The 27,585-nt window shown below is 37.7% G+C and overlaps 1 protein-coding gene across 1 annotated transcript in view; it reads right to left on the minus strand.

Moving 5' to 3' along the window:
• Nucleotides 1-27,585, minus strand: part of Pde4d (phosphodiesterase 4D) — a 1,379,127-nt gene that overhangs the window by 1,145,418 nt on the left and 206,124 nt on the right. The window contains exon 2 of the mRNA XM_070041218.1: nt 27,320-27,380. The gene's annotated coding sequence lies outside the window, so the exon portion shown is untranslated. The remainder of the gene's footprint in view (nt 1-27,319; nt 27,381-27,585) is intronic.

The raw sequence follows: 27,585 nt of genomic DNA on the forward strand, positions 1-27,585 counted from the left end.
TCCCAGCCCTAAACTAGGATTCTTATATTTACGTAGACATAAGGATCCCCTCTCTCTAATATGCATATGCATACACACACAAACATGCACACACACACACACACACACACACACACACACACACACACAAACACACACACACATTCTCACATTCTGATTTGTGAGGTATGGGGTACGGGCAGAGAAACTTTATTTTTAACAAAGTTTCTTAGAGCTGGGAAAGAGTGAAGAAAGGGGTGACATTGTCCAAAAAGAAATGTACTCTTTATCCGACATATATAAATATAACCCCTCTGTATATCACCTTAATAATAATAATTAAAAAGAAGAAGAAAAAAAGTAGCGATTTAAAATTAAAGTGATTTAAAATTTTTAAGGTATAAATGAATAATTTCCTCATCTTGGATATTTAAATGACTTTTTTAGAATTTTGGAAATACTTAAAATTTACAGTAAACTTGCAAAAGAAAGTACCCTAGGATTCACATCTCCTCTTCACATGGCTTCTCCAAACATTAACATCTTTACACACCACTATACACTGCCAAAACTAAGTAATTAACATAGCTAAAATGTTAAGTAAACCTTAGTGCCTCAGAATCTTGCTAGTTTTTCTAGTGATGTATTTTCCATATTTCAGTAGACTGTATTACATTTGGTCATGATCCTTTTTAACTGTAAAGGTGATGTATAGAGGGGTTATAGCTACATAAATCAGGTAATAAGTACATTTCTTTTGAACAGTGTCACTCCCTCCCTCATTTTCTCCCACTTTTTTCTCTTCCAGTCCCCTACCCCCAAATTGAATAGTTCATTTCCAAGATAGTGTCCAGTGAGTTTCACTGCTGAATTAGTTCACTCTGGTCCCACCATTTCTGTACTTCCCTTTCTACTCCCCAAATCAGAATAACTTAGATACAAGACAAAGGGTATAGAAATCAAAAACAATGACAAAAGGGAAAAAACAGGAGGGAAAAAAAGAACCACAAACAGTACAATAAAACACGGCAAAAGGAGGGTATTCTTAGGAGATTATCATAAGGGCTCAATAGCTATGTGCATATGATCCTATAAAATGATGTTTATCAAAGTCAACACCAAGAAATGAAAACAAGTCAGGATTTTTTTTTAATGTAGGTTCTTATTGGCCATTCTTCTTCTGAGATGTCTCTTAAACTCTTTAGACCATTTATCAGTTGGGTCATTGATCCTTTGAGGATTTACTTTTGGGGGTTAATTTTTTGAGCCCTAAATATATTTTAACAAACATATCTAACTATAGCTAAATATATTTTAGATATGAGGCCCTTGTCTGATAATATTAATCTTGATAGCTATAGTACATCACCTTTACAATAATAACAATTTTTTTTTTGTCGGTTGGGATGCTGAACTCTGGGCCTGGGTGCTGTCCCTCAGCTCTTCAGCTCAAGGCTAACGCTCTACCACTTGAGCCACAACACCGCTTCTGGCTTTTTTCTGCTATGTGGTGCTGAGGAATGGAACCCAGGGCCTCATGCATACAAGGGAAGCACACATACGAGGCAAGCACTCTACCAGTGAGCTACCATCCCAGCCCCAATAAAAAATATTTTAATAAGTTTTATATTGTGAGAATACTGTACAGAGGAGGGGTTAAAGTTACATTAGCAAGGTAATGAGTACATTTCTTATCAAGCATTGTTGTCTTCTCCATTGTGTTTCCCCTCCTTCCCTTCTCTCCCATCTCCACAACTACAAACCCTCACTCCATCACCCCACCACCCCCACCTAAATTGTAAAGTTCATTTTTCAACATAGCATCTTGTACATCTCATTGTTACAATGGGTCAACCTGTATCCCTGTTTACACATTTTGTTTTTCTCTTCCCCTCCACAAATTATACCAACATGAAATACAGTGAAAACAGGGGTTATACCCTGGGGAAGGGACATGCAAAGAAACAAAGAAATATCTTGTAAATATGTTCGACACAATAGCAAGAAAGAAAAAAACACTGTCCTTATCTTGGGATTCATTTAGCTTAACATCATCTTATCTGACCTTTTCTGCTTGTCTCAGACATATACTAGTTATGGCAAATAAGGGAAACCATATGACCTATGTTTCTTTGGGCCTGGCTTACTTCACTTAATATTATTTTTTTCAAGTCTTTCCATTTCCTAACAAATGGGTCAATGTCATTCTTTCTGATGGAGGCATAGAATTCCATTGTATATATAGATACCACATTTTCTTGATCCATTCATCTACTGAGGGGCATCTGGGTTGCTTCCATATCTTAGCTATGGCAAATAATGCTGCAATAAACATAACTGTGCTGGTAGCTCTAGTATGCTCTTGTTTGTGATCATTTGAGTAAATGTTCAAAAGTGGGATTGCTGGATCATAGGGGAGCTCTATGTGGAGTCTTTTGAGGAACTTTCATACTACTTTCCAAAGTGATTGAACAAGTTTACACTACCACCAACAATGCAATAGGGTTCCTATTTGGCCACATCCCCTCCAGCATCTGTTGTTATTAGAGTACTTATAGCCATTCTAACTGGGGTGAGGTAGTATCTCAATGTTGTTTTGATTTGCATTTCTTTTATGGCTAGGGATGTTGAGCATTTCTTTATGTGTCTATTGGCCATCCTTCTTTCTTCTTCAGAGAAGTTTCTCTTTAAGTCTTTAGCCCACTTATTTATTGGGCAGTTGTTTCTTTGAGGATTTGTTGTTGGGGGATTTAATTTTTTGAGTTCCAGGTATATTTTAGATATGAGACCCTTGTCCGTTGTATGGCTAGTGAAGATCTTCTCCCAATCTGTGGGCTTTCTATTGGTCTTGCTAGCTATGTCCTTTGCCATGCAGAAGCTCTGCAACTTCATGCAATCCCATTTCTCCAACCTTTCTTTGATTTGTTGTGTTTCTGGGTCTCTATTAAGAAAATTTTGGCCTGTGCCTAGGGTTTCTCCTATTCCATCCTGTAATGTTTTTCAGGGTGTCTGCTTTGACTCCAAGGTCTTTGATCCATTTGGAGTTGATTCTGGTGCAGGGTGATATATAAGAATCTAGCTTTAGTTTTCTTTTTTTTTATTGTGAAAATATTGTTCAGAGGGGTTACAATTACATGGGCAAGATAATGAGTACATTCCTTATCAAGCATTGTTCTAGCTTTAGTTTTCTATAAGTGATTAACCAATTTTGCCAGCACCATTTAATAAAAAAGTCTATCCTTCTTCCATTCTAATTTTTTTAGATCCCTTATTGAAGATTAGGTGGCTATAGGTCTGTGGGTTCATTTCTGGGTTTTCAATTCTATTCCATTGGTCCTGAGGTTTGCTACTGTGCCAGTACCAAGTTGTTTTGATTACCATGGCTTTGTAGTGGAGTTTGAAATTTGGTGTTGATGTTCCTCCAGCACTGTTCTTTCTGTTAAGGATTGTTTTTGCTATTCGGTTTTTTGTATTGTTCCATATGAATTTTTGTATTGCCTCTTCTATTTCCTTGAAGAATGAGGTTGGAATATTGATAAGTATCGCAATGAATTTGTAGATAGCCTTGGGGAGTGTTGCCATTTTCATGATGTTGATCTTTCTAATCCAGGAGTATGAGAGGTTTTGCCACTTTCTAAGTTCTGTTTTGATTTTCTTTTTCAGGTTTTTAAATTTTTCATCATAGAGGTCCTTTACTTCTTTGGTTAAGTTAATTCCTAGGTATTTTATTTTTTGTTGGGCTATTACGAATGGAGTTGCTTTCCTGATTACAGACACATTCTTCTCATTGTTCGCATCCAGAAAGACATTAATTTTTTAGGGTTAATTTTATACCCTGCTACTTTGCCAAAGTTTCAAATCAGCTCAAGTAATTTGGGAGTAGAGTCCGTGGGATTCTTTAAATACAAGATCATGTCATCTGAAAAGAGGGAGAGTTTTACTTCATGTTTCCCTATTTGGATCCCCTTTATGTTTGCATTTTGTCTTATTGCTGTAGCTAGGCATTCTAATACTAAATTGAAGAGAAGTGGAGAGAATGGACATCCTTGTCTCGTTCCTGAGTTTAGAGGAATATTTTTAAAAAACAAAAAATGTAAGTACTTGTTCAGTAAGCCTGGGTGTTAGCCCAAGATTCTGCATTTCTAATCATCTCCTAGGTAGACGCTGCCAGTGCAGTCTTCAAGTACACATTTTTAATGAAGATGGTTTGGGGGGGAAAAAGTCACTTAAATTAGTTTCACATGATTCTATATTGTGGGGGTTAAAAGTCACTGTGTAGAAATAATGTCATTTTGATTTCCTTTGAAGCCTAAATGCAATAACATATGATAGATGAACTTGGCAGTCGTTTATCATTTTACCAAGGTTAGAGGTTCTGCTAACAAAAATAATCTTGACACTTGTTAAAAGAAGCAAAGGAGATGAGCAAATCGATTTGTTCTAACCAAAAGAGCATAAACTCTATTCTACTGTAGGTATAAAGTCAGTGCCATATAAATAAGTAAACAAAATGTAATGTTTTCCTTTAAAAATGTAATAGCTAAATTATTACTTAAAATCCATGTGGTAGGTATCTCATAATCAATTTACTGTGTGTTTATTTCTACCAAGAATATAAATACTCTGTAGAGGGTTAAACTCTCCACTGGAATTCTTCTTATTAAGTGCGTAGGACTTTACAAACACTGATTATAATTTTCTTATTTATATGTCATACTTGTTTATATTCTGTCAATCAAATACGAAGAAACATCATGTAGTAATCCCACTACAAAATCCAGAAGTGTGTGACCTTTCCTCTCTCCCATCATTCTGTGAATTTTGAGGCAGTAGCTTGCTTGGCAGCCCAGGCTGGCCTTGAATTCACACCCTCCTACTTCAGTCTTGCAAATACTGAGATCACATGCCCAATTGTGTGCCATAATACTGTATTATGGCACATTCTATGTTGTTATGATTAATTATAGGTACAATTAAATTTTCCAAAGTACTTTGATAGTAGCTCTTTTATCCTAAGATCTTTTAGGAAATCATAAAGCCTTCATCTGGGGCAAATGCATTTGCTCTTTTATAGATTTTAAACCAGAAAGACAGCCTAGAGCTGTCCCCTCATTTCTTATACTGAATTCACTGATGAGTAGTTGCCATACACACTTTAAGCACCAGAATACCTGAAAGCTCTAGGGGTCATCTAGTTCTTGGTTCACATGAAGTAAAACTGAAGCCCAGGGAAGAAAATGACCTTGATCAAAGTCATTTAACTATTACTCTTCAGTCTCCTGGAACTCGTATCTCAGCAAATCATCACCCTATATTTTTAGACTTTAAAGCTGCAAATACTTCCTTCTTATATCACTTATTATAAAATATTTTAATGCAACCAAAATTTTTGTGAAACTATTGTGCGTTATTAAACTTTAGTTACATAGTGCATTTATATTTGCTTCTAAGGAATAAAACAATTTACCTGCATACAGTCATGACCAATTAATTTTGGATAAAGGCAGAAAGCAATTCTATGGATAGAGTACAGTTTTCAGCTTGTGCTGGTCCTATCATATGGACACTGGAGGCAAATTTTAAAAACGGCCTAACTTGGCACCTTTTATAAAAAAAAAACATTAAAATGAATAGTAAACTTAAATTTAAAATGTAAACCCATAAAACTTTTAAGATATATAAATTTTTGCAGGATTTGGGGCTTGGTGAAGAGTTGTTAGAATGCCAATAAAAGCATAACTAATAAAAACAGATTAACAAAATTTTTTCCATATCCAAATACAGAACTTTTCTATGATGAATGGCCTTCAAAAAGAATGAAAACACAAGCTATAGGCTGAGGGGAAAGCTTTGTAAATCAAACACCAGACAGAGGTCTTGTTTCTAAAATAAAAACTACACACAGGAAAAACTCTCAAAATTCAAATAGCAATTTGATTTTTCAAAAAGTAGCCAATTAGCAAATGGTCAAAACACAAAGCCATTTTTCTGAAGAGAATATGGCAAATAAGCATGTTAAAAGATGTTCACCATTTTTAGCTTTGATAGATGAACAATGGCTTCCAAAAAGTGTCCACTTCTACTCCCCATAACCACAAAATGTATTACATTACCTGAAAGAGTATCAGGATTGCCCATAAAATTAAAGTTGCCAGTCACCTAATTGTAGAAATGGTTCAGCTATCTTGGATTATTCAGAGGACTCCTTAGACTCCTGCTTAAAAGTAAGCAACCAATGCTAAAGAGATCGGACGGCTGTGATCAATACATGAAGGCATTCAGCCCACCACTGCTGGATCTTCAAGACAGAAAAGGAAGCCAAGAGTCAAGAAATACGGTCAGCTTCTGAGGCAAGAAAAAACATGGAAATGGATTCCCTCGGAATTACAGAAAGTAACGTGCCCTGCCAACACTTCGATATCCATCCATGAGAGCCCACTGTTAAGACTTCTGAACTATGGATTTTCAGAAGTTAGTGAAGCTTCAAACCACTCTCTAAATTTATAGCTGTTATAGTTATTTCTAACTATAGTTATAACTCTAGTTGTAGTTATTTGTTGCAACATCACTAGAAAACAAATAGGTTCCCTAAGAGAAAGTAAGACCACATTAAATTATCATTATATACTTTCACTATAGGTAACTAAAATTAAAAAAAAATAGAAGCCAGGCATTTAGCTACTCAGAAGGTTGAGATATGAGGATCATGGGTTGAAGCCATCCTGAACAATCTGTGAGAATCCTATTTCTAATTAACCAGCAAAATCCAGAAGTGGGGTTGTGGGATTGTGGTAAAGTACCAGCCTTGAGTACAAAAGACAAGCAAGAGTGAAAAGCCCAGGGTTCAAGTCTCAGTACCAGTATACACACATACACACACACACACACACACACACACACACACACACACACACACACACACACACACACACACACACACACACACACACACACACACACAGAGTATGCAATCCAAAACTTACGTTATCTTAGTCTCAGTTTCAGCAAAACAGATGGAAAGAATCAAATTAAAGTCCACAGATAACCTAGGGCTTCACAATACACTCACAGGGACCCAGTGGATTCCTTCTATTTTCAAGATTCCCTCAGAAGCTCTTCTGATCAACTTTTTCTAGAATCTTTTCCAATCATACAAAAAACTATTATTTTCCATGTAAGTGTCCTCCGTTTACTATCAAATCTTTCCTTCCTTCCTACCTTCTTTCTTCCTTTCCTTTCTTTCTTTCTTTTCTTCTTCATGTCCATGGATTATATATAAATATATTTGCATATTATATATATATATATATTTATTTCTTCATGTCATGAATTCAATATAATTTTTCTAAATGAATTTTGCCAAAAACAAAACAAGTAACTTGATTCACAGAGTTTCGTGAAAGTGATGCAAATAATAAACAAATGCAAAAATGGAAAAATGTATTATTATTTTGAAATGTATGAGATGGAGGACACTCAGCTGTTCCTGAGGCACCGACAGGCGATTTTATGTGATGAATTCAGTAGACGAGGATGGATGATAGGCCATAGTATGAGGAAGAGAAGTGCTGGATGAATGGAAAGAGACAGGGCATGTGTAAATATGCTATTTTTTTATTTTCTAAAAAAGGAAGAGAGTCCACAAAAGCTTCTCTTCTAAAGTGCCATGTGGCAGAGGCAAAGGAGGGATGAGGAATGAGTAATGTGGACATCTGGAGGAGGAACATTCGGGTCAGAAGGCAACGTATGTGGAAAGGCTCTGAGAACCATGTACAAGGCATAGCAGAGGGATCTGAATGGCTGAGAGAAAGTGTGGGGTGGAGAAAGGCAAAGGGGAGACAGACAATATGACCCAAATATATGATATACGTACGGAAGTATCACAATGAACCTCATTCTCTTATACAATGAAGCTATGCTGATAAAATTTATAAAGCTGGGCACCAGCAGCTCACAGCTGTAGATCTAGCTACTCAGGAGGCTGAGATCCAAGGATCACCTTTCAAAGCCAGCCCAGGCAGGAAAGTCCATGAGACTAATCTCCAATTAACTTTCAGAAAACCTTAAGTGGTGCTGTAGAATGCGAGCCTTGAGAGAAAAAGCTCAAGGATAGTCTCCAGGCCCCGAATTCAAGCCCCATGACAAACAACAAGAAAAAAAAATCTCTATTATAAAAAAAAAGAAAATGCCTGGACCCATTAGTTAGAAAACTATTGCTTTTGACAGGTTGTGAGACAATGGTAACTTCATCTCCAGTGTTAGCAAAGGAGATGATGAGAAAAGCCTGGACATTCACAATTCTTCCATTACCTCTATTCATTTATTCATTCATTCATTCATTTAGGTGTGCACTGGACCTGACCTAGGGCTTTAACTCAGGGCCTGGGCACTGTCACTGAGCTTCCTTTGCTCAAGACTAGTATTCTACTACTTGAGTGACAGCTCCATTTCTGGCTTTTTGGTGGGTAATTGGAGATGAGAGTCTCACGGACTTTCCTACCTAGGTTAACTTTGAACCTCAGTCTTCAGATCTAAAGATCTAGTAGCTAGTCTTACAGATGTGATTCACCAGCACCCAACACTTTAATCTCATTCCAAACCAAAACCAAAACCAAAATACTTGTCTCAGTAATACCTGACCTCCAGACAAGTATATTTGGAAGCTTCCATGTCTTGACCTTGGTTGATCCTGTAACTAAAATCTCACCTGCCTGATTCTGATTCCAACATCAAATGACTATATCTTCCAAATTAAATCTCCCCAAATCTACACCGGCATGTCCCATGTCCCATAGCATGTCCCACAGCCTGATGCATGCTCCCTAATCACCTTCAAGACAATGGTAGCATACCTGATCAAGAGTATCTCGTATTCACCATACAAGGAGCACCACTAGAGAATGAACACGTGGGTCAGCAGCTACAAAGCTCCTTTCAGTCTCCTCTCAGACTGCAACTGATAAGAGGCAGGCCTGAGCTACACCAGGAAAGGGCCATTCAGGGCCCCCTGTGAGGTGGCTCTTTTGAGGAAGATAAGTCCTCACCCTTGCAGCTGGGCCCCTTCCTCCAGATTTCTACACTTTGCAAGTCCCCGGAAGAGGAAGTTATCTAAGGAGATTACAACCCTTAAGGGAGAAATTGACCAGGAGCCTTAATGGTATGTGAATGTAATTTCTGCAACACTTAGCTCCATTCCTACAAAGGGCAGGTATGTTTTCTTAAGTGTTTAGGTCAAAATCAACATCAAGAGCAACACCAAAATACCAGGATGTGATAAAAATTTTAGTTTTATGGTTTCTCAGTGCAATGGATCATTCAAGGACAAAACATTACACATGTTTATATAAAATGTTGTTGGTTCAAAAAGACAAGTTGTGTCACATTCACTTACCAGCACATGCTGTGTTTAAAAAAGATGTCCCAAATTTGGCCAGCATGTAATATGCAAACAGAATGAGGAGGGGAGCTGATATTAAAATGTCACCAAGTTATTCCTCAGCTCTAAGAACTCACACACTTTAGATCAAACAGTACCATGCTGATAGAAAGTCTCAAGAAATAGAATTTAAATGAATATTCAGAAACTATTTTCCGAAAAGGCATCTGCACATATAAATAAGTCAGGATACCTTTTTTCCTGAAAATAAATTCATTTACACAATAGAATGGAATGAGAAAATAGAAATTAACATATATTTACCACTTTCATCCCTCCTCTACTTCTAAATAAAGCAGAAACCATGTATCTTAATATTCCAGAAACTGAAGCTGAAACTGAAGTGATATTAGGAGAGTAAAGGTCGGAAATCACAGACCTAATTTAATGGGCTATTAAAAGTATTTACAATGTCAAATAGTGTGAGAAAAATGATGACTCAAAAGTACTCTGATAGGATTGATTACTGGATTTCACAGTTGAAAATCCTCTTTTTCTTACATATAAGGCTTTCTTCCAGTTTGCCTACATGTATTCTGAATATTGAATACCTATTTTATCAGGTAATCACCTGATGCATTTATTCTGCTGAAAACTCAAATTACTGTGAGAATTCTTTGTAGCTTGCATGTTTGTTCACTTACAAATTTTTATGATTCATTTTTTCAAAGACTATCAAAACAATATAGCAATGACATTATTTAAGTGATTTTTTTTCATTTGGATGCCCATTACACATAAAAAAATTCTCTACTTCTATACTTCAGTCCCTAATAAATGAAGATCTACATCTCTAGAGTTAACTAGAAGATGTTACTGACCAGGTAAGTCCACATCCAGCTTGACTCGATGCAGCATGGACTTGTACAGGTGGGCCTTTGTGTCCTTCAGCCTTCTTCATTTTCTAACATTATTTTCTTTTTTTCTTCATTTGTGGGGCTTGAACTCAGTGGCTAGGCACTGTCCCTGAGCCTATTTGTGCTCAGACTATCACTCTATCATTTAAGCCACAGCACTTCTCTGCCTGGGCTGACTCCAAAACTCAATCCTCAGATCTCAACCTTCTGAGTAGCTAGGATTACAGGCATGAGCCATTGGCACCCCGCTATTTACAAATTTTTAAACCATATGAAATACAAGTCAACTTTGTCTCTGTTCAAAATAATTGACACAAGCTACTTAAATTTTTTATAATTAAAGAGTTCTAAGTTCAGCCTGAGACAGCTGGGCTGGGATGATTTAGCCTCTGGTGAGGGCAGTAGGTAACATCATGGTGAGAGCCTATGAAGGAGGAATCAGTCACATTTCACACAGGATCAGAGAATAAAACACAAGAGAGCTAACAATCCTCTTGTGAGAAGTCAAGATGTCACAGCAGAACTACCAAAGGGTCATCTTCAAAACTCCAACTCCTTCTATCTCCTAATGACTTAAGAACCCTCCACCCCACCCCAGGCCTCCTATCTTTAATTACAATGGAACCTCAGGGGTCACAAACCATGTTGAAATCATAGCAGATGGATATCGAAATGATATTGTTATGAAAGTGAAGCATATAATGTTACCATATATGTATATATGTCTTACCTATAAACAAAATACTTTCTTTCACAAATATATCTCATTCACATCTGCATATTCAATACAATTCCATAGCTCACTCAGTGTTTCACTTTCTTAGTCAAACATTAGCTAAAGATTCACCAACAAGGAGTTATTGAAACATATAGCAAGGAGACATAGAATAGAATATTCCTGTGTGTATTTGTATGTGTGTGTGTATGTGTGCATGCATGCACCATCTGGGGCTTTAACTCAGAGCCTGAGCATTGTCTCTGAGCTTTTTTTGCTCAAGGCTAGCGTTCTACCACCTGAACTACAGCTCTACTTCTAGCTTTTTAGAGTAAAGTAGTTAAATGGAGATGAGTCTCATAAACTCTCCTGCCTGGGTTGGCTTTGAATGGTGATCCTCAGATCTCAGCCTCCTGAGTAGCTAGGATTCTTGGCGGCATAAGCAATCTTTTGGTAGAAGGACCGAAGAATGGAAATAAAATATAAGGGACCAGGAATCAGAAGATAAGTTGTCTACTGAATCCTTTTGGTTTCTTCCATCATAGACTCTTCTCAGTTGATAGATTTGAAATAGTACTTATCTCATTCATAACTCTCTTTCCTATTCCACACTACATTTCAAGGTATGAGCTATAGTAATTATATGGGCAAATTACAGTGGGAATTTGATTTCCTACCCTTGGGACTTGGCTAGAATGGTGAACAGATCAGAAGCCATTTGGGGGACTGTGAACACTGGTGAATTCATCCAGTTCATTGAAAGGCCAGCAATCATTGTACTGTGAGGAAAAAACTCACCAGCAAATGGGTCACTATGAGTTATGGACAGCAACAAAAAGACCAAAGGACATTAGTACTCAAAGTTAATTCATTGAAATTAATCAGATGACACAAAGATAGCCAGAAGAGCACTCGGTTCTGCTGATGACAGCTGCTCTGCAGGTTTCAACCATTTAATTTTTAATCTTGGCTCCTCAACAGGCTCTTTGCACCTTACACTAGAGGTTCTAAGTAAGTGCATTTTATTTTTAGCTGTTTTCTTTCTTAACTGGATCACACACACACACACACACACACACACACACACACACACACACACACACACATATGCGTGTCATCCCCCAGGCAGGCTGAGAACTGTTGCTTTCTTCTCGTATTCTGTAGTCTCTTGGAAGCACTTAAAAATAACGATGGGCCAACAAATATTTTCTTGCAGCACAGCCCACTTCCTTGGCTGGCTCCAAAATGGGTGTGGCTTAAAAGGGCTGAGTCTGCTCTGGAGCATTGGGCTATCCCTATTTGATCAATTAGAAGGAATCTCAAAGGAAAAAATCCTACCTGGTGTTATTTTTAAAAATTGAAACAATAGTACTAATGGCATTCTAGCAAAGACTCCATTATGAGGAGAAAATGCATTAATATTATTCACTGTCTTCATAGATGCTCAGATAATACTAGCTAGCTAACCTGCTTGGAATTTTTCTTCTGCAGAATATTATGTATTAAATCAAAAGGAGAAAAATGTCTTCATGTTCCCCAACATTTTTTTCATTGAGGGATGAAGAGACAATATAATGTACCAATTTGGGACTGAAAGCACTGATTTTTCCCGTAAGAGGGACACTGCTACATGGACAAGTAGTGACCTGACTCTGACTCTTTGTCATTGGGTTTTGTTCCTTGAATAACTGTGGAGGCCAAGGATCCATAGAAATGTGAACAACAAGCATCCACACCAAGAGACTTGAAGCAAAACACCAGGATGGAATGGCTTCTGTGGGGAGGTCCAGTCCGAAGCTAGCCTCTGAGCCAAAAGCATGGAAGGTTCCTTGCTCATGTAACTGTAACCCCTCTGTACAGTATTTTTACAATAAAAAAGTATTAAAAAAAAGAAAAATAACTAAAGCAAAAGGGGCAGAGGGTGTAGCTTAATTGGTAAAGGACCCAATAAGCAGGAGGTTCTGGGTTCAAAAGCAAGAATGGCCAAATATAAAACAACAATAACAACAAAAACCGAATTCAACAACAAAACAGTGAGATGTAATTGTTCTGTGGATACCAATTAAAGATACCATCTGGTTTAGACTTTCCAGTGATATAAGTAATACATGCAATGGTGGCATAGTAAGTGCTCAATTACTACACTATTAGTATACACTGAGTGCTTATTAGCAGACAATGTCCCTCTCATAGGGAATCTGCTGAGAAGGTTATAGTATCATGGTATCAGCAGTTACTAAAGGAATGTTGCCTGAATTTATTCTTTGTTTCCCTAGCTCAAATGTGACATGTTCACCCTTTCTCCCTTTTGTACGTTTAATAAATAAATATCTCTTCATATCAGAAGATGAAGATAATGCTTGCATTATACCTTACCAGATAATGAAGACGGTTACATATTTTTCAATATTACTAACACTTGGTCATTAGAACCTTTTGCAATTTACAAAGAAGCTCCCCTTTATTTTTCATTGTAACTATCCACAACTGTTTTATCATTTCCTAAAGAACTTTTCAGTGACTTTGGGCTTCATGGGAAATGAATTCAAATCTTCCCTCTGTTGCTCACTAGCTGAATGACCTGGGAAAAACTATTTTTCAGTGAGATTCAGTTTCCTTCTTTATGCAATTATATGATGGAATATTTTTCTAAGGAGCAAATAATTTAAGTTGGTTGTTAGCAGCAGCAGCATCTCATCAAGAGTAATCTTGACTTTGGCCATGATTCATTATTGAATGTAGAAAATATTCAACATATTTTCTTTTTTTATATTTGCATGATCTTTAAGTAGTTGTACATACAAGGTAGTTGCCATTCAACAAAGCAGTTCATAAATACAGTGTATCTTGATCAATATCATTCCTTTCAACATTCTTCCTCATCCCTCCTAGCCCCTCACCTTCCCTCACGTTTCTTAATTTAGTAGGACACTGATTGAGTTTTTTACTACATTCTCACCACTTCTCTTCCTTCATCTATGCGACATATTTTTCAATACCTCAACAAACATTGCTTGTTCACCTCTTTTTATATTTCTTCAGCAATTAGTTTTCCCTTCAGGAAAATAATAGCACACATAGAAAGCCAAGAGAGTTCAAAAATCAGTGTATTTCAAATATGTGAACTGATAAAGTGTGAAGGAAATAGAAATGATGGAGAAAACTAAGGAAGCAGATATCCAAAGAAGTAAAGCCCACCCTGACAAGATAAGAGTAGGTTTACTTTTCTAGTGAGAATGTAGGAACAAACACCCTGAAATAGAATCAGGAAGGTTGATTTAAAAATTGTTTAATAACACTGTAGAATCTAAAATTCAAACAAAAAGACACACACACATTTACATGTACACCCATAACCACCACACACAAATACAGTAACTATGTAGAGGTGATGGACTGTTAGTTTCCTGGAGTGAAATTTATCATGTCAAATGCATAAATAAGTGTATATATATATATATATATATATGTAAGTATATATATGTATATATAAGTATATATAAACATCAAATGGCATACATTAAATATATAAATTTCATATGTCAATAATATCTGTTTAAAAGAATAAAATGAACAACACAGAAAAGATAGCCATGGAGAGTCTGAATTTAATCTGATAAGGAAGGAGAAAGCATCATAGACACTTAAGGAGAAAAAATAGCCTGGAAGCTAGTGGATTATGTCCATAATCCTAGCTCTTTAAATAAAAGGCTGAGATCTGAGGATCATAGTTTGAAGTCAATGTAGGCAGAGTATTTCACAAGACTCTTATTTCCAATCAAACAGCTAGAAATAAAGGTGTGACTCAAGTGGTAGAATGCCAGCCTCAAGCAAGTAAGCCAAGGAAAGTGAAAGGCCTTGATTTCAAACCTCAGTACCAGCACAGAGGGAAAAGAAGAAGAAGAAGAAGAAGAAGGAGGAGGAGGAGGAGGAGGAGGAGGAGGAGGAGGAGGAGGAGGAGGAGGAGGAGGAGGAGGAGGAGGAGGAGGAGGAGGGGGAGAGAGAGAGAGAGAGAGAGAGAGAGAGAGAGAGAGAGAGAGAGAGAGAGAGGGAGAGAGAGAGGGAGAGAGGGAGAGAGGGAGAGAGGGAGAGAGGGAGAAAAAGAAAGAGAAAAAGAGACAGGAGGGAGGGAAGGAGTGAGGGAGGGAAGGAAAGGAGGGAGAGAGGGAAGGAGGGAGGGTGGGAAGGAAGGAAAGAAGGAAAGGAAGGAAGGAAAGAAGGAAAGGAAGGGAAGGGAAGACATGATAAAATAATATTGGAGTAAATTTCTAGACTCAAGACTTTCTACCTATTCTTAACCATTCTACCTCAAACCTTGGTTAATAAGATTTTTTTAAAAAAGAGTTTTTGTTCTCTTTTTTATAGGGTAATTTGCACGGCAGTAATCATATCAAAACTATTTCTGAGTGTTCCATTCAAGATTAAACAATTGGTATTAAAAATGACCTGTATGCTGTGAGTAAAAATTTAAATTTCTGTCTTGTTTCAAAATAACTCTTAGCTATGATGTGTCTAAAAGCATGTGCATTCAGTTTCCCAATGAAATGAAAAGAGGCTGAAAGACGGTACAGAGATCTGACATTAACTTGTGTCAAGTCAGGGAGTTTAGGGAGAGAAGTCGGGCTAGAGAAAGCCTTATTGCCAGACACTGGCATCCTCCACAGCAACTCAGATGAAATGGACACTGCCCTGTTAACTTGGGCCCCACTGCTCCTCAGAGTGTCTCAAGCAATCCCAGCTGCAGTCGGATATGGGTTGCCAAGTACAGAAACAATCTGTCCCCTCTTCTAAAAGGAGGTCCTCATTATTCTTAAGGAGTCACACACAAGCTGTTGGCAATTTGCTCAAGTGAAGGGCAAACCATATTGAGTAGTTGCGACACTTCATGTATCAGAGAACGGCCTAAATGAAATGTACCACAGCCCCAATTTACCAGCAGTTTCTGGACCTATCTAATAATACTTGAGACAAATGGAAAGAAAAGAAGCCTGTCACACACATCTGGCTAACCAAGCCTGCTTTTGCAATAGTAGGCTAACAGAAAAAGGGGACTATTTAGTAATTCAACTCCCTCCTGGTTCCTGCATTATGACACAGACTACAAAACAGCTGCTCAGGCTGCTTGCTGCTGGTGGCTTTGCCTGGCTTCATATATCATCCTTGAACATCAACTAAAACAGTGGTGTGTGAATATATCTGCTGGAAACCGTACACTCTATAGAATGGAGCATTCAGACAGTTTAATTAAAAAAAGAAAGAAAGAAAGAAAGCTGTAACTGGACAACTCATGAGAAAAGTGATAAATATTATACATGATTTGACCTCAGTAAAAGACCAATACCCATCGCCTTTCAATAACTACACAAAATTAAAATCAGTCATTTTAGAAAGCAAAACATATTCATTGCTTGTAAATTTACAGTGAAGATGGAATGTTCATGCATTGTTCCAAATACCAAATACTGGTACAAACTTTTGAAAAGCAGTCTGCCAGTCAGTATTTAATATTTTGAAAATATTTTTTAAAATAGGCAATATCCATGTCAAAGTGTTTACTCTTACCCTCTTTAAGGAAAAAATAAATAGATGATTAAAAAATATAATGAGGAGCCAGGAACCGGTGGCTCACACCTGTAATCCTCACTACTCAGAGGCTGAAATCTGAGGATAGACAGCTCAAAGCCAACTCAGGTAGGAAAATCCACAATACTCTTATCTCCAATTAACCACTAAGAATCTGGAAGTGGAGCTGTGACTCAAGTGGTAGAACTCTAACCTTGAGCAAAAAAGCTTACAGATAGCCCCAAAGCTCTGAGTTCAAGCCTTAGTACTGGAAAAAAAAAATCAGAAAAGAGCTAATAGGAAATAAGATAACAATAAATAAATACATAAATGCTTAAGAAAACCATGCAATCGGGCTGGGAAGGTGGCTCAGGGGTAGAGTGCTTGCTTGCCTTGCATGAATGGGGCCCTAGGTTTGATTCCTCAGCACCACATAAGAAGAAAAAGCCAGAAGTAGTGCTATGGCTCAAGTGGTAGAGCTTCAGCCTTGAGCTGAAGAGCTGAGGGACAGTGCCCAGGCCCAGAGTTCAGGCCCCACGACCGACAAACAAAAAGAAAAGAAAAGAAAAGAAAAGAAAACCATGCAAGGAAAATAAGAAACTCAATGAAAACCATATTACTTGGAACTTGTATGGTGCTTCTTGTTTTTTAAAAATAAATCCTACACACAAAAGTGCATACAATCGTAAGAATTTTCTCCAATATTTCAAATAAAAATAAGGACATAAAGTTATATATACACTATAATTACAATTATATGTATATTCCCTTTGCATAAAATCTCTACAGAAAAATAATCTGAAGTCTTAACAGTGGCTGTTTTGTGGTATTAACGTAATTCCTACTTTCAAAACTTAAATTTCAAAACATAAGCTCATCATGTTTACTATTTCTGTCTTCAGGTTCTAAATTGGAAAAATGCCTGAGCCATGGTATTCATCTTTTTTTTTCAGCAAATATTTATTGAGTTTCTTCTATAATCACAAAATACCAGCTATCAAAGGAGATATAATTGCATAGAAGATACATTTCTTGCTCTCCAGAAGCAAATAAGAAATAAAACAAAGTAACAGAATAGCAAAATAGGAAGACAGACTCATCATAAATTTAATGAATTGAATTCCTAACTACACAGTGGCATTGTGCAAGGAGGAAAGTGAATTTCAAGGGGCTGTGCTCCTGCCCCACATATTGGTAATCTGGTTGGATTTCCTTAAGCAATAATTCTACATTCTCAGACGAAATCTCTACTCAAGATAATGGGTAAAATCCTCCAGACCTAGGAAATAAGCTAGCTAGAGCTGCCTACAAAGCTGTACTATGCCCTTCCCTAACCTACCTGTGGTTATCTACAAGTAATTTTATTCTTATATTATCTTTATAACTTTGGGAGACTCCCATAAATTTCTGATCTATCATCTTGACTACAAATTCCATCCATTTTAAAAATCCACTCTATAATAGCATTTTCTGTGACAGGAAGTTCGATTTTTTAAAATTTATCATGAACTTTTTTAGTTTTATTTTAGAGATGAAATATATTCTAGACTATTACATCACGCTTATGGAAAACTCGTATATGATCTGCATTAATAATTTTAAAATGTAGATGGAAACAATTGTAGAAACAGTAATTCAGAGTGCCCTTTTGGCAATTTGGTTTTTTTTGTGTGTGTGAGAATATCATACAGAGGAGTTACAATTACATGGGCAAGATAACGAGTACATTTCTTATCAAGCATTGCTGCCTCCTCCTTTGTTTCCCCTTTCCATCCCTTCCCATACTCCCCCACCTCACCCCACCATCAAAGTTGTGAAGTTTGTTTGTGGACATAATGACTTATACATCTCATTGTTGCAATGGGTCCACCTGTATCCCTAGTTAAACGATTTGTTTTTGCCCTTCCCCTCCACAACATCAAGGGAGTTCAATTTTTTAAGACATTCCCTTCCATTTACAGACAGCTTAACTCACTGAACACATTTATTAAATATCTCCCAGGGCTCAAGTGTCAGACTAGATCCTCTTCATGCACATAAATAAGGAAGACCCCTGCCTTCCACAATCTCATAATGCAAAAGGCAAACCATGGAATTAACAAACTATTGCCCACAGCCAGCCCTGAGTTTTATTATATTTCTGGGATGGGTATCTAGGAAAGATTGAATACTTCTGCTTTTCAAATTATCTTTGTCAGAGTGATTGGCATTTAAAGCATATTTTAAAAGTTAGAAAAGGGAGTAACCATAGTTGATTACTTTAGAAAACCTCTCTTGAATATTAAAATATCTATGATGTACATTTTTACATTTTTATTACCCAAAAAAGTATGTGAAGGAGTCAAGTCCTTTAGCCTAAAAATCTGTTCAAATTAATTTAATCTTTGCTTCCCCCAACACACACACACACACACACACACACACACACACACACACACACACACACACACACACACACACAATTTATTTTAAAATAAGGCCACTTTTCATATTATATTTGTCAATAGCTCGTGGAAAACTACCTGGGGTGGGGGTGGGGGGAGCTGCTGCAATCTGATCACATGTCTCATTATGATACATTGAGACTCAGAGATACTTAGTAAATTGCCCACCCAGCAGGTATGGCAGAAATAGAGTCAGAGGGAAAGTCTCTGAGTCATTCCAGTATTATCTCACATCCTATCAATCACAGACAATAGTCAGAGTCAACCTATATTCCAGTCTGTCCTTTAACTCCTGATCCTTCTGCCACTAACTACTCCCTCACTCAGATTACAGGCATGCCCCACCACCCAGTTTAAAGTCACATGCCATTTTTTAATTACACATTTTGGATGTGGACTGACAAAAACCACATGACTTTAACATAGAGAGGGAAATATAAACAATGCATAGTGGCAAAAGATATAAAGGAAGGAACACAGTCAACAATGGAACATACATTTAAAACAGAACAACTTGTAATCTGGGTCCAGAGGAGGGAAGACTTAAACCAATTACAATGAGGGGGTTACATTAATTGATCCCTAGAGAAGATGTGTTCTCTAAATATCTGTCAATCTGTGCAAGTACCATGTAAAATGACTACATGGATGCAACCCTGTTTATATAAAGTTGATCATCTCTGTAGAGAGTATAAGCAGTAAAAATAGACAACACAATCTTTCTCCAAAAGCCCTCTAACTTCACAATGAGTTCCTCAGGGAACCTGTGTCCTCTGTATTCGAAGTTTCATTAAAATACAGGACAGATTATCATCTACTGGGAAAAGTATAAGAACAGTGCTGCCTAAAGGAAAAGAGATGGACTGGATAAAGTTGCAAAATCATTATAACCTTTCGAGGCAGCCTGTGAGTCAGAGACTGCCTGTCTCATCCACAGGCCATCCAAAGATTTTGCCTCCTAGCCTACTTCTTCACTTCACCTTTGATCATTGTATTTATTGAATCTCTGTCTATCCTATGGGACACATGAAAATAGAAGATAACTACAAATAAGTTTCTGCACTGAATTCCTTCCTAATGAGATTTTTTTTTTGTATATATGCTGTTACTAGGGGCTTGAACTCAGCACATTACTGTCTCTCTTAGCTTTTGTTACTCAAGGATAGTGCTCTACCACTTGAGACACATACCTGTACTTCTGGTTTTTTTGCTTCTTTATTGGAGATAAGAGGCTCTTGGATTTGTCTGCCTATCTTTGAATTGTGATCCTCAGATCTCAGCCTTGTGAGTAGCTAAAATTACAGGCATGTGTCACTGATACCTAGCTAGTACATTGGGGTTTTTTGAACATGGGATATAACAGGAGAAGCTAAACATTATGCTTAAATAAGATTTGGGCTATAAATGCACTTTTGTATCCAATTCTTGGTCACAGAGCAATATTCTTGAATGTTGACATGATGATACCTAGTCAAGTACATTTGAGATGAGTTCTAAGGTTCCAAGTCAAGATTTTCAGAATCAAGTTTTCTACTCCAGATCAGATAATACGATGACCTGCACTAATTCTCTTTCTTCCATGTTTCTTACTCTGTCTGCTTATGATCTGCTACTGAAGGGATATAACTCTGAAAGGTTTTAGAGAAAGTTAAACACAAACTAAGTGGACTATTCCACTCCATTTAACTTTAAAACAATACAAAAATAACCACAATGTTAAAATACCTCTCAACAAAAATCAGAAAATGTATGTTTTTCTAAATTTACAAAAATGTATGCTTACCTAAATTAATTAGCACTGATCATCTCTAGATTAATTTTACTCACCATGAAACAACAACATACAGCTAGGCTTAATACCTACAACCTAAAGATACTGTCCAAGGTTTCAAGATGATAATGAATTTGGGGGAAAAATCAATTCATATTGATCAGGCTTAAATCTTCTTGTAAGTACTACTCAAAACAAAAGCCTCTTCAATTAAGTATAATTAGAAGGAAGAAATTGCCAATTTCCGGGTCCCCAAGCATGCATGAAACAGATGAAAAAGATGTTTCTGCACTTCGTTATTACTCTGGATTCTCCCCAACACTACATCCTATGCCACACATTGATCACAGGAAGAAGTCTTCCATTTTCTTCCTGGTACTAATCATACTCCATAGCCACAGCTCAGTCTTTATAACTCTAGCAGTATTTACTTCCCTGATCATTCTCACCTCCTCTCCAATCTTCTACCTCAATGTAGGAAAGAACAGGGAAACTTTTATGTTACGAACAGCTTAAGGTCTTTTCTAATGAACAAATTTTATTATCGCCTGGATCTATCAAGAATACCTATTGAATTATGGCCCTGAAATATACTACATGGAATAACAAAATGATAGTATGGTTAACCAGCTCCACAAGAGCTATTAATATCCTTCAAAGACTGGAAAGAGTAACTAATTCAAGTAATTTTTGTACAGTGGGATAAAAGGACTCTAGCATTAAAAATAATACAAAAAGGTGGTCCAGCATAGCTGTTGAGAACAGAGATACTTGAAGCCAGTCAAACCTAGTTGTGATCAATTTGTGACATTGGCGTGTGCTCTGGGACCTTACACAAATTTTTCCCTGAGCCTTAGTTTTTTCCTATAAAGGATCATGGTTTATTGAACAGTAGCTATTAGCATCATCTTAGCAAAAAATCCCAGAATCACAAAGAGCCTTCAGACAAAGGAAGAATTCCTTTTCCTGTTATTTAACTTTAAAATGCAATGATATTGGTTAAATATGTGATAGGATTAAGATCATCTTTAGTGTTTCAGCAAAATACACTGAAGTCCTATCAGAGAAACCAGGAATCGCCTTCCATATTAATGCACTGACACTAACAATACACATTTATTTCTCAGCCTCACTTCATCAGATGAACCTTGGACAGGATTCTTCCTATAGGATGATATAAATGTAGCCCAGCCACTGTGGGAATAGGGAAAAGACTAGAAAGGATGGAAAGTACAGAAAGATGCTGTTGACATCCTTGCAAGGTGGGCCTTGTCTTTCTAATTATCTGTACTTTGGGGACAACTATTTATTTGTCCTAAAAATGGAGAGCCAGTCTGCATGGGGGTGGAAAGGGAATAGGAGAGGAGAAATCACTACAAATTATAAACAAAAACACAGTCTTCAGGATTGACAGCTTCTCCTAGATCTTCCCGGGGGAGCCAATTAGTGCTAGTTGCTGAGGTGGGTTGGGCTATATGAACCTCTTTGCTAAAACCCACCTGCATTACACCTACCTCCAATGGAGTGGCAAAACCTCTATTAATGAGGCTTAGGACCAATCATCTTATAGAGAGAGTCCTACCAAGGACTCCAAAGCAGTGGCATAGGATAACCAGTAAGGAAACTCCCTTAAGTTCTACCATTGTCTGGGAAAGCAACACATTTTAAAGTCATGATTTGCCTTATTTTTTTCTGCAGCTCTGTCTCTTTGCTCCTTATCCTCTGAGACATTAGCACAGACATGCCCCCATATGCGTCCTAATTCACACTCTCTCTCCAGCTGTGGGGCACAACTGTTTTTGTAAGATCACAAGGTCCAGATTACAAATCCATACCAAAAAAGAAGAAGAAGAAAGGATAAGACTTCCCAAAGCAGTGGGAGACTGAGTTAACATGCCATCTCAGAAACAGTTAAAGCAGAGTTTAGCAACATCTGCAAAGTTATTTGGACCCATTGCTCTGCATTAGTGTTATTCGCGGTGTTAATAGTGCTTTATTCTTCTGAGCTCAGGTTGCCCTCTGAACCCATTTACTCTAACTTTAACCAAACTGAAACCTATTTTCACTGTATTTGATGTTGGTATAATTTGGGGAGGGGAAGGGAAAAAACATAATGTTTAAATAGGGATACAGGTGGACCCATTGTAACAATGAGATGTACAAGACACTGTTGAACAATGAACTTTACAATTTAAGTGGGAGGGGTTAGTTGTGGAAGTGGGAGGGAAGGGATGGTAGGGGAAAAACAAAGGAGGAGGCAACAATGCTGGATAAGAAATGTACTCATTACCTTGCTTATGTAACTGTAACTCCTCTGTACAGTATTTTCACAATAAAAAACTTATTAAAAAAAACTGATACCAGGATCCAGGATCCCTTTCTTGTCATCTTCTCAACACACTTACCCACATGGAGACATACTGGCCTAGTTTCTTTCAATCAAGCATCAGATATTGATGACGTCCTATTGTAAGCAAGGAAGTAAGTATTTAAAAAATGGTGCAAAGAAAAGATAATTCCTTTAGGACATTGCCTTGGAAAAGCAACTAAGAATAAAATTAACATAATGGGTGATACTACTTGTGAAAAATAATGGACTAAAAAAGTTGTAGGGATTTCTAACAAAGAAATAGAAAGATAAATGTGGGAAATCTCTCTCACCAAGGACATGAGATGGGAGTTTGATTTTTAAAATAATGAGACCTAGATTGAAGAATAGAAGAATATACAGAAGTAAAGTTTCAGAAATAGAAAAGCACAAAATGTGAAGTATTAAATTAGAAGATTTAGTTGTCTAAAAGCTATTCAGAATTTTCTCTAGCTCAAATTTTCATGAAAATAAACAAAGGGAACTTCAGAGCTTTCTGAATTCAGCATAGGCTTTCTTCTTCCTGACATGATCCTATTTTCATGGCTGAGATAAATGGCAACTGATGAATTCAGCCTCAGTACCAAGTAGCTATGTGCCTTCCCTTTGAGGGTAGTGCAAGCAATCACAAAGCCACTAAAATACTCCTTTCCTGCTCTATCCTCTCTCTGTTACAAACTTCATCTTTCTACACATATTAGATGTGGAGAAGATAACCTACATGGTGATAGGCAGGGGTTGAGCCTAGATTCTTTCAAGTTCATCTGACAATTGCACTGGGATATCTTAGAAGTTGCACAGTATAGTTGGTTGTGATGATCAACAACCTTGGTCAAGGTTTTTATTCAACAACAAAAGCGATACTGAGATAGTCCTGAATGGAGAGGAAGGTTATGTCACCAGCATATATTTTCCCTATTAGCTTGCCCTGGGACATTTTTTCTGAGGTCGGAGAAATTAAGAGAGGAACTCTGTTTACATACCCCATTTCATCCCAGAGGTCAGGGGTTAGATTTAAATGTTTCCCAAAGGTCCTGTGTTAAAGGCCTCACCACCAGGGGATGGCATTGCAGGAATGTTGTGAAACTGAGAAGGTAGAATTAGTGGATGGAAGTTATTAGGGCCATGTCTTTGAGCCAGACTGGCCCTCCCCTCTACCTCTCCTTCCTCTCCCTTTCTTTCCTCCCACCCCCACCCCCACCCCACCACCCCTTTCTAGGCAACCATGAGGTGAATAAGCTTCCTCCACCACACATTCCCCCACCATAATATAACACTTTGTCCTGGGCTCAGAGAAAACAGGGCCAAACAAAATAACCCCTTTCTCCTATTGAGTTGGTTATCTCAAGTATTTTGTCATAGCAATAGAAACCTGACTAAACTCTACGGATTGATAAATATTTTACAGCTGGAAAGAGAGAACATGTTGTATAATCCTTACTGAAAGGGCACTTGGGACTCACTTATTAATTTATTCAACAGATACTCAGCAAGTACTCATGAAGTGTCAAGTATTACTGCACTGGACACCAAGGATACAGTGATGAAAATTAGAAGCAAGGGGAAACAGAGCAAATACTTGGAAAGTGGGAAACGGGGTTGATAGGAGCTAAAAAAAATAGGATACTGTGTGTTTTGATCACCTCTTCTTCACTGTTAACATTAGGACAGTGAGAATGAATACCTGAACTCAAGATAGCCAGCAATGGACAAATGAGGCAGACGGCAGGTGATGAGTCACAGATAGTCAGAGCCCCACAGAGGACAGTGCTCTCCACATTGGCTACATTAAAGTGAGGCTCAGGAACAAGCAAGGACTGTGGAAGGCAGATTTTATGAAAATAGGAGAGTAAGATGCCCCTAGCTCCCGTGTAACTGGCTTTTTTGAATAATTCATAGATAGACAGGGAATTAAATTCCCTATTCAAGGAAAAGTAAACATTGTAGCCTAGTCCCAGTGAGAAGAAAAGTTGTCTTGCTAGATTGTCCTACTCACAGGACCGTAACTGGGAGAACTTACGGTTGTGCCATTTGAATCTCTCTTGGTTTTACCAAAAGTCAAAGCACCCCATGTCATTGGACCTTAATCTCAAACCTTCCCTCACAAGGTGGCATAGGACGGATTAAAATCCACCCCTAGGATTTTCTAGGAGGCATTCATAATGCCTTAGTTAGTGGTGCCCTGCCCAGAAAACCTTTTTCTGACTCACTCCCCCTACCCACTATAAATCAAATAGTTCCATTATTCAGAGTACTAATGGTCGCCTGCTGTGTCCCATATCCAACATGAGTAACCTGCTGCTCAAAGGCTCCTTTTCAAGATGCCACACCTCCTTCCCAAGCTGAGGCAGCACAGGGCAGCAAGGACAAGGTGCTTCTCTGATAAACATACTCAACCCAGGTTTCATGAAGTTAGAGTCACATCAGTTCACTATCACAGAGCAGCAGTTGTAGATGTGCAGCAAGCTGGTTCCCCCTTGAGAGAACAGATAGCTTAGGATGAACAGACATCTACGGACAGGGCTGCTGTGCCTGGCAAAGCAGGCCCAGAAGCAGCAGAAAGCAGGAAGTGGAAAGCAACCAAAATGATGAGCAGATGTTGATAAGAGTTGGGCTCACCCTGTCACACAAACAAACAAGATGTCAAATTCCTACCCAGAACACAATCTTATCATCAGTGAGTGCAATGGAGGAGGAGGGGCAGGAACTGATTAGAGAAGTTAAATCTCTTGTAAGGAGGGCAAACCGTTTGCTTCTCCACAGGATATTGGAAGGCCCAGGGAAAGCTGGCTCTTGAGAGACATAAAGTGGAGTCACAGAGTGCTTTTTTTTTTTTTTTTTTTTAATGGGATTTTATAAAGAAAGAAACCTTGAAGTTCAAGAGTCTGGCAATCTGAAATGCTCACTGAAAGAAAAGGTCAGCTTCCAAATAGAACAGTGCTAGCTTGTCTCTTTCTAATTTGCTTACTTTTTCCCCTCAGCATCCTTTTTCTCAGACAGCTTCCACAGACTGGTGCTGTCTTACCCCTGGGCACCATTTGCCAGGCAGGAAGTTCAGGACCCATCTTGGAAAGCCAGACGAATCGGCCACCCCAGACTTCTGATTCTTGAGCTCTGATGGGATTTACATGCGGAGTCCATAAACATATACATTTCTGCAAGCCTATGTGGAATTATATTCTAACCCAATACATTTAAAGGGTCTACTACTAAGAGAGTGTGCGATCTGAAAACCACACTGATGCTCTGTCTTCCTAGGGCTACCAGTGAAATGGAAAATAAAAATCATAGCCTCATGTTAATACTTAGGCAAAAAGCGTAACAGAACAAAAATTCATATGCCAACCATTTTCACTGAAAGTTAAGCACAAGGATTCTATTAAAATCTATGGGAACCATCCAAACCCCATGTCATTTCTTCCCTGAGTGTTCAGGGATTATTTTACTCATTGTGTTTCTTCTTTCATGAGGAATAGCTTGTCAAATGACAGTGGAAGATACTAAAGCAAGTGACAGAATATAGCACTATGCCCCAAAATGATGACAGATAGATAGATACACAGAGATAGATAGATAGATAGATAGATAGATAGATAGATAGATAGATAGATAGATAGATAGGGACTTGAAAATACATATATTCATTTATATATGTTGATTATAATTATATTAGAAAGTTACCTGGGAAAAAGAGACTGGAAAAATATAGTACATGAGCAAAGACATAAAGGGAAGAGAGGAAATATTTGTCAGATCTGCTCAAGTTGCACAAGTAGTTGTAGTTGGGGTATAATAGCTTCATGTATGTATACATACATTGCTTCATGTGTGCATATGCACATTTTTCTATACTTTTGAATTTTATTAATGGTATATAAGCATACACATAAAATATGAATATATTCATGATATTTTAAAGTGCAGATTTGTATAAAATAGAGCACTTCAAAACAATATGGCAGCATATAACCTATTTATGATAGAAGAGAAAAAGCCTGACATTGAAGCAGACATACTTAGCTTTGTCTCATGCTGTGCATCCTTGTACAAAACATCCACCCTATGGATCTCGGTGGAACACCACCACCTGCTCCACAGCAGTTTTCTAGGATTGTTATAACATCTGTAGAAATGGTCCTTCCCCAGGACCAGTGCTTGGAAATACTCAGAAATGCTCCTTGCCTTACCTTTCTCACAACTTCTCTTCTCAGTGCAGGAATCCAGTCTTCTGTTTTCATTCAAGACTCTCTGCAAAGAATAGATTGTGGAGAGCTTCACAACTTGCACAAAATTATCAGACAGCTGTTTCTACACCTATGTTTGAGGTCTTATTGTACCAAAAAGAACATTCTCTTTATCTTCAAGATCTACTGTCTGAGGCAAGAATTTATGAGGGCCCTGTAGAACTCTGATGAGATTAGAGCATACCTCATTTACTCTCTATCAAAGGCTG

Source organism: Dipodomys merriami, unplaced genomic scaffold (assembly GCF_024711535.1).
Source record: "Dipodomys merriami isolate MVZ:Mamm:240054 unplaced genomic scaffold, mDipMer1.0.p SCAF_30, whole genome shotgun sequence".
Taxonomy (NCBI): Eukaryota; Metazoa; Chordata; class Mammalia; order Rodentia; family Heteromyidae; genus Dipodomys; species Dipodomys merriami.